This window comes from Chironomus tepperi, unplaced genomic scaffold, assembly GCF_022539635.2.
Source record: "Chironomus tepperi strain 1889 unplaced genomic scaffold, CSIRO-AGI_Ctep_v1 contig_364, whole genome shotgun sequence".
In the NCBI taxonomy this organism is placed as follows: domain Eukaryota; kingdom Metazoa; phylum Arthropoda; class Insecta; order Diptera; family Chironomidae; genus Chironomus; species Chironomus tepperi.
Window position 1 is genome coordinate 969,154 of NW_027226486.1, and position 12,524 is coordinate 981,677.

General features: G+C 34.6%; 1 protein-coding gene across 1 annotated transcript in view; it reads left to right on the forward strand.

Annotated features, from left to right (window-relative positions):
• Positions 1-12,524, forward strand: part of LOC139095410 (serine-rich adhesin for platelets-like) — a 127,997-nt gene that overhangs the window by 57,204 nt on the left and 58,269 nt on the right. The gene's annotated exons all lie outside the window — the stretch shown is intronic.

Genomic DNA, 12,524 nt, shown 5'->3' on the forward strand with positions numbered 1-12,524 from the left:
TCTTCTATTTATTCCACTTGATGTTTCATACGATAAAGAATAAAAATAAATATAAGCAAAAGACTGCTCGACATTGTATGCTGTACATACGTATAGCGGGTGTTTGTGCTTGTCTCGTTTAGTTTGAGCGGGATTTTTTTATATAGTCAAGGAATTGGTTTTGGAGTGGATTGGTCAGTTTGTCAGATTGGGAACTTAACTAGGGTTTAATTGAAATTTTGCAGCAATGACTTATTTCGAAGCGACGACTTAATTTTTGACTAACTTTGAAGCAATGACTTGACACAATTTGAAGCAATGCTTTGATTTTAGACACAATATTTAAAGCGATGACTTGAATTTAGTCACAATATTTAAAGCAATGACTTGATTTTAGACGTAATATTTAAAGCAACGACTTGATTTTAGACACAATATTTAAAGCAATGACTTGATATTAGACACAATTTTTAAAGCTAGGACTTGATTTTTGGCACAATTTGAAGCAATGACTTGATTTTTGGCAAAATATTTAAAGCAATGACTTGATTTTTGACACAATTTTTAAAGCAATGACTTGATTTTAGTCAGAATATTTAAAGCAACGACTTGATTTTAGTCACAATATTTAAAGCAATGACTTGATATTTTGTCTAAATTTGAAGCAACGTCTTAAGGTTTGGCAAATTTAAAGCAATGATTTGATATTACACAGGACTTAAAGCAACGACTTAATTCTAGTCCAAAAAATGCGTCCCAATCTCCACTACCAAATCCTCATCCTTACCATTCATCCTCTTCTTATGCATTTCATTATTTTGTTGTTTGCACTTCACTTCATGATTCCTTGCGGATTTCTGGCTATTATGCAATGAAAAATTCATTAAATTCTCGTAACTCCATTGTCTATTCTTGCATGCTCGTGAGCAGAATGCATATGCATACATATGTATGTACATGCATTTTATACATACACATGAGCAACAAAAAAAAGGGTCATGATGATTTAAAAGCACATTGTGCTTGTTGGTAGATGAATAGCATTCTCGCGCGCGCGAATTTTACAATACGATGGTACTTCACGCTTTTTTTTTGCTGCTCTCTGTCTGTTCCTTTTTTGCACATCCATTTGAGATGAGAATATATAAAAAAAAATCCAATGAATGAATTGAAAGTCATTACAAATTGAATCGATTCGGAGAGTGAATTGCTTGTTCTATATGCATAGCAAGAGATGAAGAGGGGCATGCACTAAAAGTACTGTTAAGGATGAGATGGAAGGAATTGGACAGCACGTTCTCTTCTCTTTTTTTTTGTAACGGAGCTTCGATTTTTATTGTCGATGTAAATTAAATTAACTGCTCCTTGTGGTTGAGCTTATAGATTTGCATATTTTTCTTTTGGTTCTTTTTTTTTGTTTGTTTTTAGGTCATGTGATTGTTTTTTGTTTTTTGTTGTTGTCTTAATCTTGTAACGGGAATTTGATGGCTTGAAATTAAAAGCTTTTATCTTTATTATGAGGATTTTTTTGATGCCTCCTTTTACATTTCGTATCTGCAAATTAAATGGAAGCAGAGTTGAACGGATTGAGATAAAGTTTATTAATTTTTAAGAGAATTGGAATTTATGACTTGATAATGGCATCTAGTTGGCAGGATTCTGTGAGAAGTTTGATGAATCTTCAGCATTTATTCAGCTTAACTCAGCACTTACTCAGCTTAATTCAGCACTTACTCAGCTAAATTCAATACTTACTGAGCTTAATTCAGCAGCTGATTTCGACAAACATTCAGTGTTGCTCGACAATCATTTAGCTCAATTCAGCAATCTTTCAACTGAATTTAGCATGTTTTCAACTGAACTCAGCAATTTTGTAGCTAAGCCTAGTATTTTAGCTGAACTCAGCAATCTTTAAGATGGAATCCACAATCTTTTAGCTGAATTCAGCATGCATTTAGTTAAATTCAGCACGCTATCAACTGAATTCAGCTACTAAGAAAGCCTTTTGCTATCCAGATCAATGAAATCCAGATCTGCGCTAAGGCGATTCGTAGTTAACTGTCTGTAGCCTACATAGGAAGGCTATGGGCCACATTTCCACTGCTTTCAGCACCTTTTCATCGTTAACTCAACAAAGACGCTTGACTTCATAACATACAACTTCAACAAGACGCAAATTTTAACACCAATCATGTCAAGTACTCCTTTTTCTACAGTATGTTAAGAACTAAAGCTCAAAGCTATAAACCATTTGTTCAACCTGACGCTTAAACTATAATCACTCTATCATTTTCTTTTCCTTCTTTTCTCCTAAAAATGCAACGACCACATTTCTTCGGTAAAATTCTCACGTCGAGACTTAATAATTCATACCTAACATCTTTTTATAGTCATAACAGATACTTCTTTACCATTTTTTAATTCCTTTTTTATTCCAACAATGGCAAGTAGATAGAAAAATAATAATAATAGTAAATGCAATAATGATAATGGAGATGGTAGAACTGAACAGCACAGCACAAGAAATCAACAAAAGAACTTAATCATCCGTAGCAGAATTCTAAAGAATTGATGCTGCAATATTTCTTACTTTTATTTACAATAATGAGAATTTATATCGTAAGCAGCCTCTAGTAATGCATTAAGACCATCAACTACTTATTTTCAACTTTGAATCATAAGTAAGTCATAGTATAAATCGATTCCAATCTATTGGAAAGTCCCCCAGTATCATTCATCATATCTGATTTGTAGAGCAAAACGATTCTATGGCATCAATTGAATGAAGAAGAAGATGAAAAAAATTATAAATGACTCATTGGATGATAAATGGTCTGTGCATTTCATTACCTCTTATTGCAACAATCTGTGGACAATGTTAAAGTTTTGCTCTCCTGTCTTTCTTAATGGTATCGTAAATAATATGACGCAGGGGTTGGAACTTGATCGAAGTTTATAAAGCGGGGGGTTGGGAATACCCGAGTAGCACAGTATAGTGGCTATGGCATCGCTTTGTCGTCGAGTTGACTGCAAAAAGTGAAATTGCCCTGACAATTCGATCTGGTACATGGCATATCACTCTGTCCGGCAACCTGATAAGCAACTTACCTGACAAATTGCTTAGCGCTTTGTCTTACACTTTGTTTTGCACTCTACCTGACACCCTACTTGACATCCTACTTGACACCCTGCTTGGCAATATGTCTGACATCCTGCTTGACATAGTCTGACACCCTGCTTGACACTATGCTTGACACTCTGCTTTACACCCTGCTTGGCACTCTACCTGACACCATATCTGACATCCTGCATGGCGCTCTGCCTTAAACCCTGTTTGACACTCTTCCTGACACCCTGTTTGGCACTCTACTTTACACCCTGTTTGGCACTTTACTTGACACCCTGAATGTCATCCTGCTTGGCACTCTATCTGGTACCCTACTTGGCACTCTGCTTGATACCCTAATTATCACTCTACCCAGTACCCTGAATTGCATCATAGCATAACCAACCCCTGACACAACAACAATAACATCATTAATCGATGATAAAGTGCATAGTCATAAATTAATAGTCCAAACAAACTGTGATAAATAAATCAATTAGAGATGAAAGAAGGGGAGGGAAAGGAAGATCCCAGTCGAAGGCAGAAAAGTAGAAACTGTTAAGTGAGCCAAATACCTTAAATTATTGCCGGCAATTTACTCGACTTTATTGCTATTTAATATGAATACATTTCTCAATCTTGTTCTTTAATCTCTTTTTTTTCTACTACTTGTTTGTTCTACTCCTGGAATGTATATATGGATATTAAATAATTTATCTGTGATTTTTTTATGAGCATCAATTGATGAGGTAGATAGGAAGTTGGGAGGAATGTAAAGAGATGTTGAAGTTGTAAATTGAATTATAATTGATGTGTGCTTAGTGTAAAATTTATTAGGCAATCAAAAATGAATTAACGAAGCTATTAATTTTGAATTTTTATAAAAGTTAGCTAGTTCCAATTATCCGACTGTATAATATTTCAATTATCCGACTTAAAATGCAAATTTTAATGTTTTTTGACTTTTAAATCATCAAATTGAACTAAAATATGTTAAATCTTGCTTGCTCACTCCTAAATATTAAGAATCAACAAGAATTTCCATAAATTTCTATCCAAATCACGAGAAATTAACCTCCAAAATCACGAAGTGAGCAAAAAAACCACAAAGAAGTTTATAAATCTCAACTACATCCGAGAACTTAATTAAAACAATTTCTCAAAACAACTTCCATAAAGAAAGTCCATAACAACTATCCACTTGTTGTAAGACAAACCTTTTTCTCCACTTCATTACGAAACACATGCTGACAATCGTCTTCAATAACGCAAAGAATGCAATTACCACGCAATTTCAAACACATTTTATTAAATTGTATGAAATTACACAAGTTGAAAACTAGGTTTTAACCTGATTCCAATTTTATTCTCATGATTATTGAGAATCTTCAGTAATTATGACTTAACATGCATTCCATTCTATATGATTGTTAATGTGAAATGGTAAGTTGAGATGTGTAAGTCCTTGGCACTGATAATATGCAATATTTACGCAACAAAGCTTACAGTTATTTCACTTTTTTCTGTTACTTCTTGTAGAAGATTATTGGAGGCTGCTCTGGTGGGGGTAAAATATGTTAATCTGTTGTGACAATAATCTAGAATCTCTTATGTATGCATGTCTTATTTCAAATCTCATTAGAATCATTCTGTATCGCATGATATCGACTAACCTGTTACATGTCTGCATTTATGCATTTTTATTCCTTTTTTGCATTTTTATTGTTATGTCAATAGACTTACTCTATTTTTTTGTGTTTGCTTCTCTTTGTGTATTTCGAAGAATGCAAAGTATTTTCTTTGTAAAAATGAGGGTTTCTTGGGTTTTATTGAATCTAATGGAACTGTAAAATGCTTTACATTGAATGGAATTGAGCTGAATAATGCGCGAGAAGTGCTTTGTTGAAATGAAAAATTTAAATAAATTCACTTGCTGAATTTGTTTAAATGGGACAGAAGTTAAAGGAGGTTATGCTGGATTCTTGCGTGCTCACTCCTGCAGATCAAGGCATTGAAATAAGCTTGTGACAATTCTTCTTGGTTTTTGAGAAAATTTGACTTAAAAATGCGAAGTGGAACATCCGTGAGAAAATGAATTTTTGAATCCAAAGTCAGTGATGTAACTTATTGCTCATAAAATACGCAATATAAATGAAAACTACTTCATAAACAGTTTAACATCTCATTTCAATTGACAACCGCAACAAAAGTCTCTTAAACACTCAACTATCAATGCAATTCAATGCACCAACAATATAGTAAGCGGTTCATTAAATTACGATGATAATTTTCAACAAGTTTATGACTATTATTGCTTATTAAGCTGTTATTTCCATCTCTCCATCTCCCTCATTTACTCTCTTTTATACTTAACTCGATAAAATAATATAATAAATAAAATAAACTTTTTTTTTACTACGCCACAGCACTATTCAGTGAATAATGTTGCTGCTGTTATTCATAAACACCTCGAAAAGTGCTTCGGGGTGAATTCGTTGGGAATTTTGCAGCGTTTATGTGAAAATTAAATGAATGAGCATGTTATGGAGTTTAAACTCGTATGAGATTTATTGTTAATTAATATTTATTTTTTTTTTGTATGCTTTATTGTTGATTATCATTATTGGGGATGTTATGGCTTGTTTGGGATAATAAATTTAAGTAAGAGAAATATTTCCTCATATATTCGATGGAGATAATTTTGTATTGAAAAGGACGACGGGGGAATTGGATGAAAAGGGGTTGAATGAATTAACTGACATTAAAAGTCAACAACTGGACTGGGAATGTTGAAGGGATGGATTTATGATTTAATGGGTATGAAGTGATTGTTTTATTATTTTTATGGTTCATTGTATTTAAGGGAACGAATTTTGTTTGACATTTTCCTCTAAAAAAGGAGGTGGTCGGGAGAGTGGGTTGAAGTCCAACTCTAACACCATCATTACCCCCTCCTCCTCTCTAATAGTTCGGGATGTGAACTAATAAATGGATGAATTAGGAGATGCAGAAACCAATGACCAGGTGTATCAAGCTGATAAAGAGGGGTGAAGTACTACCCCAACACCATCTATACCCCTCCTCATACTCACTGCATTCACACCTAGTCGCTGTTAATGTCCGTCCTCTCATTCATCCGAATCACATCCCAAACAGTTCAGTGTGTTCTCTAGAACATCGCTACATCACCATATTGTCAGTAAGACGCGAAGATGCCCTGAAGACACCGTGTCGTTTGATATTGAGCCATATCAACGCCGCGTTGTGCGATTCAGACTCTTAAGTCTGGCAGATGACCTTTCAATTTTTCACATAAATTATACTCTTTTTCACATTTCTGGAGTCTGACTAGAGTGGAATCTGGGGTATAGAGCCATATAAAGGTGAATCTGTCATTGCGAGAGTTATGCCTCTGTGGCTGAGTAGTTAGGTAGCAGACCGGAATTCTCTTTCACTTCCTTAATGAGTTCATGAGTTCAATTCCCATCAGAAACAAATCTCTCAATCATTATATGAAGTCTTGTCGATATGACAACAATTCACTCAACGTTCACGACATTCCAACATTAAAACACAAAACAGCATCCAAATCCCTTATCTTAAAGACAATAATCATAAAAAGTATCAAATTATCATCCTCCAAAAATACTAAATTCCAAAAAGATTTCATTAAAAATATATCCAAATATGCAGCTCATGCTTATCTTCAAAAAAAAGAACATCCTCTAAACAAAATATCAATTTTATGTCCCCAAACAATGCTCATCTATAATTATATGCCATCCAAAATATAATACAGAACAGAATCGAAATCGAGAAGAAGTTTCATAATAGCTTCAAGCTATACACAAAATATATATATAAACACACAGAAGGAAGGCAGATACGAATAAGCTGTAAAAGAAAAGACGCCGAGAGCAGCAAAGTCATGTTTATGAATATATTTACCTTGACATTGGCAATGGTAATCGATTGCATAAAAGCAAAGTAAACTGAGCTCTTTATTTCCTCATTTCTACCCATCGATTCCATCGATTTTGCTATCGACTTCTTTTACCGTTTTTATGGTTTAATGACCAAAATGTAATGCATATGGGGATAACATTGACTATAACTTGCAGAACGTACTCATATGCTTAATGATATACTTTTTTTTTTTGCTAGTCTATGATTTTGACTATGATATGTCTAGTGCTGACCAACATGGGTGGCTATTTTAAGTAGATTAGAGTAGTTCATCGGGAATATTTTTTTTTTATTATTGGCTATAAAATGTATTTTGTGGTTGAAGCAGTGGTGCGCAACATAAGTGCCGTGACACAATAGATTGTCGTGACACATTGGCATGTCATGACACACTGTTGTGTCATGAAACTCTTGAGTGTCGTGATACACTGGAGAGTCGTGAGAAACTGGTGTGCCGTGTGACACTGTTGTATCGTGTGACACTGTTGTATCGTGTGACACTAGTGTGTCGCGTGACACTGGTGTGTCGTGTGACACTGGTGTGTCGTGTGACACTGGTGTGCCGCCAAAATGTTTTGGAAATGCCACAAACCATATGCCATGTGCGGTTTCGATCGATACTAACCAGCAACGTGTGCCATGAGCAATAAAAGGCTGCGCACCACTGGATTAAAGGATAGAACTTATAATTAGCCTGCTTCACTAGTCATACCACATATCACCATCTATAGCATGAAAATCATCACCAAAAAGTTACAAACTCTTACAAACAGTTCACAATCATTAATCGATCTAATGATTGCCATCTCCAATCTTTCGCAATGTGATAAGGCAATTCCCCATGTGAAGACCATAAATCAATGAGTGGGTATTCACCATATACATATACATATACCTACTTTCATACATTACGACTGACATTATACTTTTTTTCTCAGTCCATAAATCAAGTCGACGAGGCGTGCAACAGACTAGAAATTAGCAACAGCAGCATCACAAAACTACCGAAAAAAAATCATGTCTATATATTTGCAATGAAAATAAAAGAGCTCCAGCTATTGAGAGACATGAAAATGAATATTTCAATATTATGCTGACAACAATTTCCCTTAATTGAAACTTGCATAATTAAATATTGATTTTCTCTGCTGCTTTTGATCGAAAAAATTATTTTTTTTTGTGTTGCTGCTCATATGGCTGCTATTTTCTCGGCTATTTGGCGATTTTAAAATAGCAAAAGTCACATATTGGGGATGAATATTTTTTTTTGGATAATTCCGACATTGCTGTGTGCTAAAATAAATAAATAGTGATTTAGAAAGGGAGAGGATTTGGTGGTGGATATGTAAAGCGCATTTATTGTGTAGTTAATGAAGAGATAGAGGCAGTGACTCTGAGGTGGTCGATATTGTGTAATCTAGTCATTTATGATATTATAATAGGATGCTACCAGGATAACTCACGACGTAGAAATGGCAGACATCTGATCCCAAGCCAGTCTTACTCGAGCTTCCAGTCGGACACGATAAACGCCGGCTTTAGGCTGGATTGTTCGATTTTTCTACGATCTGTGCTTTTGGTATAGTGTATCCATATTTATCTAGCAATAGGAGATTCATTTAGTGCCAAAAATGCAGTGCATCTAGCTCTGAAATCGTCCTGAACAGGACAACTTGCTTAATTGATTCAAAATCTTTCATCAAAATGGGGAACTTCTGCCATGGCGCCAGATTTAAGCCGAATTTGGCACTAAGTACGAGTCACACTGACATGAGGCCAGATTATTGATCGATTTGTGCTCTCAGGTCGTGTTTTATGACTTGACCGGTGAAATGAATAATGCGCTTTCAAATTAATTGGTACACATCAATTAATGGAACCAAAATCCGACATCATGCTGGGATGACTCTGGTATGGTGCCGGGTAGAAATCGGAATCCGGCACTGAGTCAGAGTCACGTCAGCCTAGGACCGATTAACTGATTTGTGGTATTCATAACTGAATTCAGGATCTTCGGCAAATAAAGCTAATACTCTCCCTCTTAGACCACTTCACCGATTCCCCTGACAGACTCTAAGTTACTATACAGACAAATCACTTCCTCAACCAAACTAAAACAGCATCACATTCCCCAAAAAAAAAGACATAATATTTACCTCCCAAAAAAAAGTGCAACATATAACTTAATTTTTTAAATAAAATAGAACATGAAATGCTTTTAACTTTATTGTGCATGCATTCATGCGTGGCACAAAAATTGTAAAGGAATGATGTTAAAAATTATTTTTTATATATTTGATTTTTCATGCAGCATTCCTTTATTTTTCCTGCTCATGCCATGGTCTTTTATTGATGTGGAATTTTATATTAAATGAAAATATATATATTTGAAGATACACGATACATTGAAGCTCATCGTACTGTAAATTTTGCTGTGTGACTTTTTTTATTTTTACTGTTGTTAATGTTGTACAAATAAATAAATAAATTGAATTTATGGGGATTGAGATAATTTAAGTGAATATTTGAATAGATTTTTTTTTATTATTTTAATGGAATTATAAGAGGGAAATTAATGCAGATTGTAAAATTACATTGTATGGTGCTGGACTTGGGTGAAGTTATGAGTGTTGAACTGCTTAACGGATGGCATAGAGCAATAAGAAAACCAGTATTGCACATTAGAGTATCTGACTCTAGATGATATCTTGATGTCAGTTTCATGTCGGATCTGGGGTTTACAATTTTAAAAGAAGGGTTAAACAGTCGATTTCTCACGTTACGTAATAGGTGACCAACCCCCATAAGCCTCAATTATCCCCATGATAATCACAATCACCAACACATTAACACATCCAAAAAGTTCCCCAAAAAAAAATTTAAAACAATTAATTCCTTCTTCTTCATTTGACTCATTTATTCATCAATTAAATTACTTACTCAGTTCTCTAGCATCCTTTACCCTCTCATAACACAATAATTGAATTTTGATGACCATTATATATACTATTTTTTATCGTCCACTCCACTATCAGCATCAATATGAAGAATATGAGAAACTTTATATAAAAAAATGATAATAAATTAATGTCACCAACATCTGATAATTATAACGCTCTAAAGATCATAAAAGCTGCTATTGATGCTACACTTGATGATGATGCTCTTTTATTAGTCTCTGGACGGGGTGATGCAGTGACGTCCACTGGTAACATCATCATCATTATTTGATTGTTGAGTAAAAATCAATTAAAATTAATCGTCATTCAAGCACAACACAATGTGTGACATTGCATATGTGCTGTGACTATATATACATTTAATAACAGACAAAAAAAATATATTGTGGATGCTCCGCGGTGGTCCTGTGGGTGTGGATTGATAATTAAATTTTTTGAATATTATTTTTACTTAAAGATTTCATCACACTCGATGGTGTTGCATGAATTTAAGGCATTAAGCAATATTTCCGTTATTTTTCATTGGGCAATTAAATTTGGAATTTGATGAAGGGACGATGGGGAGAGGACTTAAAAGATTTTTTGAAATTTTATTGGGAATTTTAAATTAATTTTTCTTTGCATGTTTACATTTTATATTACATGGGATTTTGAAATTTATTGGATGGAATGTTTTGTAATGTTTTTTGAATATTTTTGGGTATTTTTGTGGTTTTTTAAGTAGATTTTTATGGGTGTTCAGGAAACATAAATGGGGTAATGTTAAGGTTTTTGAAATAATAGGATGTAAAATCAATAAAATGAATGCTTGAAAGCAATTTGATCGATATTTGAAGTTAGAAATGATAATTTTATTATTTCTTATGGAAAATGTCGATTCTGTAGACCTGTAAACAGTCAAACCCGAGCAGTACAGTTCATAATGTTGTCATCAGGACGACGAAGATGAACTCCATAGTGAAGGTGTCATTTTGGACTTTTGGAGTCCGGACTACCAAAGTGCTACCAACTCAAAACTTCCTCTGTTCCTTCAACACACTGCTCCCCCTCTTGCAACCCCCTCTGCATCAGAGCTACACCTTTTTATCCAATAACCTTGCAAATACCAGCAAATACCTATCAAATATCCACAAATATCATTTAAAACAACAGCTGCAATTAAAACATCATTGTGATTTAATTAAGCAGCAAATTCACAGATGTAGCAAGAGATATGACCCACTTAATTCCTCCTACTTTGTGTCATTCAATCAACTTTTGCAATAATCCAACATGTAATTCCTTTTCCAATATTAATTCAATTATAAATCCACATATATATACATACTAAGAAAATTACACGAGTCATTAACTACCACATTCACATGACAATCATCCTGCTTTACTAATAACACTACCGTAACAATCATAATACTGATGACGATTCAATACTTATAGACATAAATCTGTTCACATGTGCAAAATTCAATTATAATTATCTTTCCTGCTTGTCACTCATCATCCTGCAATTAAAAATACGAGAGCTCAAAAATTTGATTGAAAATTAAATTTTTTATGAATAAAAATTGTGAATGTAGCTTCGATGTGTAGCTTCTATGTACCTAGTGTAGATTAAAAAGGGATGACACTAAACATTTCATTGAACGGATCAGAATGGATGAGAATGGAATAAAAAAAAAGTTTTATGCCTCTGATGCGGTGCAGTTAGAGTTCAACGAATTGCAAAATAATTATGTCATAATGGAAGCTATATTATGGGTAAAGGTAAACAAGTTGGAGAGACATTTGGGGGGTTAATGGGGATTTTGGAGCGAAGTAGTTGAAGGATGTTGGGACATAGGGTGTCGGAGGGTATCGGGTATCGTTTAGGTTGGGTCTTTGTTGCTGGTTCGGTCCTGTTCACCTTATGTTGCTTTCTTTGTAAAAATTGAGTTCGGGGATAGTCGATTTTAAGCCTTACTATCCCTAGCTCGATTGTGGCGCTGTCACCCTTCAGACTATGTGCTTTGTATAGGCTTTTAACGTACATATGATGGCACATAGCTCGGATACCAGCGATGTATTTAGTGATATAGGACAATACCACAAAAAAGGACACACTTACCATTTGGCCAGCTTTGGAGTCAGACTTTGGCTTCCCCATTACCATAAGGATTTCAGGATCTTGGCAACCATTACTTTTCATCTAGGCCACGGACCCGGTATGAAGTTTAAGTGCAACACACTAGAGTGACGTGGCACTCTGTTTGGACAACACTGATCTTGGGTACGAGTCTGCAAATGTGTTTTCAGAGGCACATCCAGAGTGGAATTTCAAGGGAACAGCCCCTTCCCCCTCTCCCCAACGTCCCTATTTTGACAAAACCCATCAATTCGCTAGGGTTGCTGTTCGATCATATGCCAAAATATTTCTAACAGCACCCATCCTATTCACATTGTATCAACATATTTCGCAAAGAATTGTTCAATCAAAAAAGCTCAGTCAGCAGGTGATTCAATATATAGCGACATTT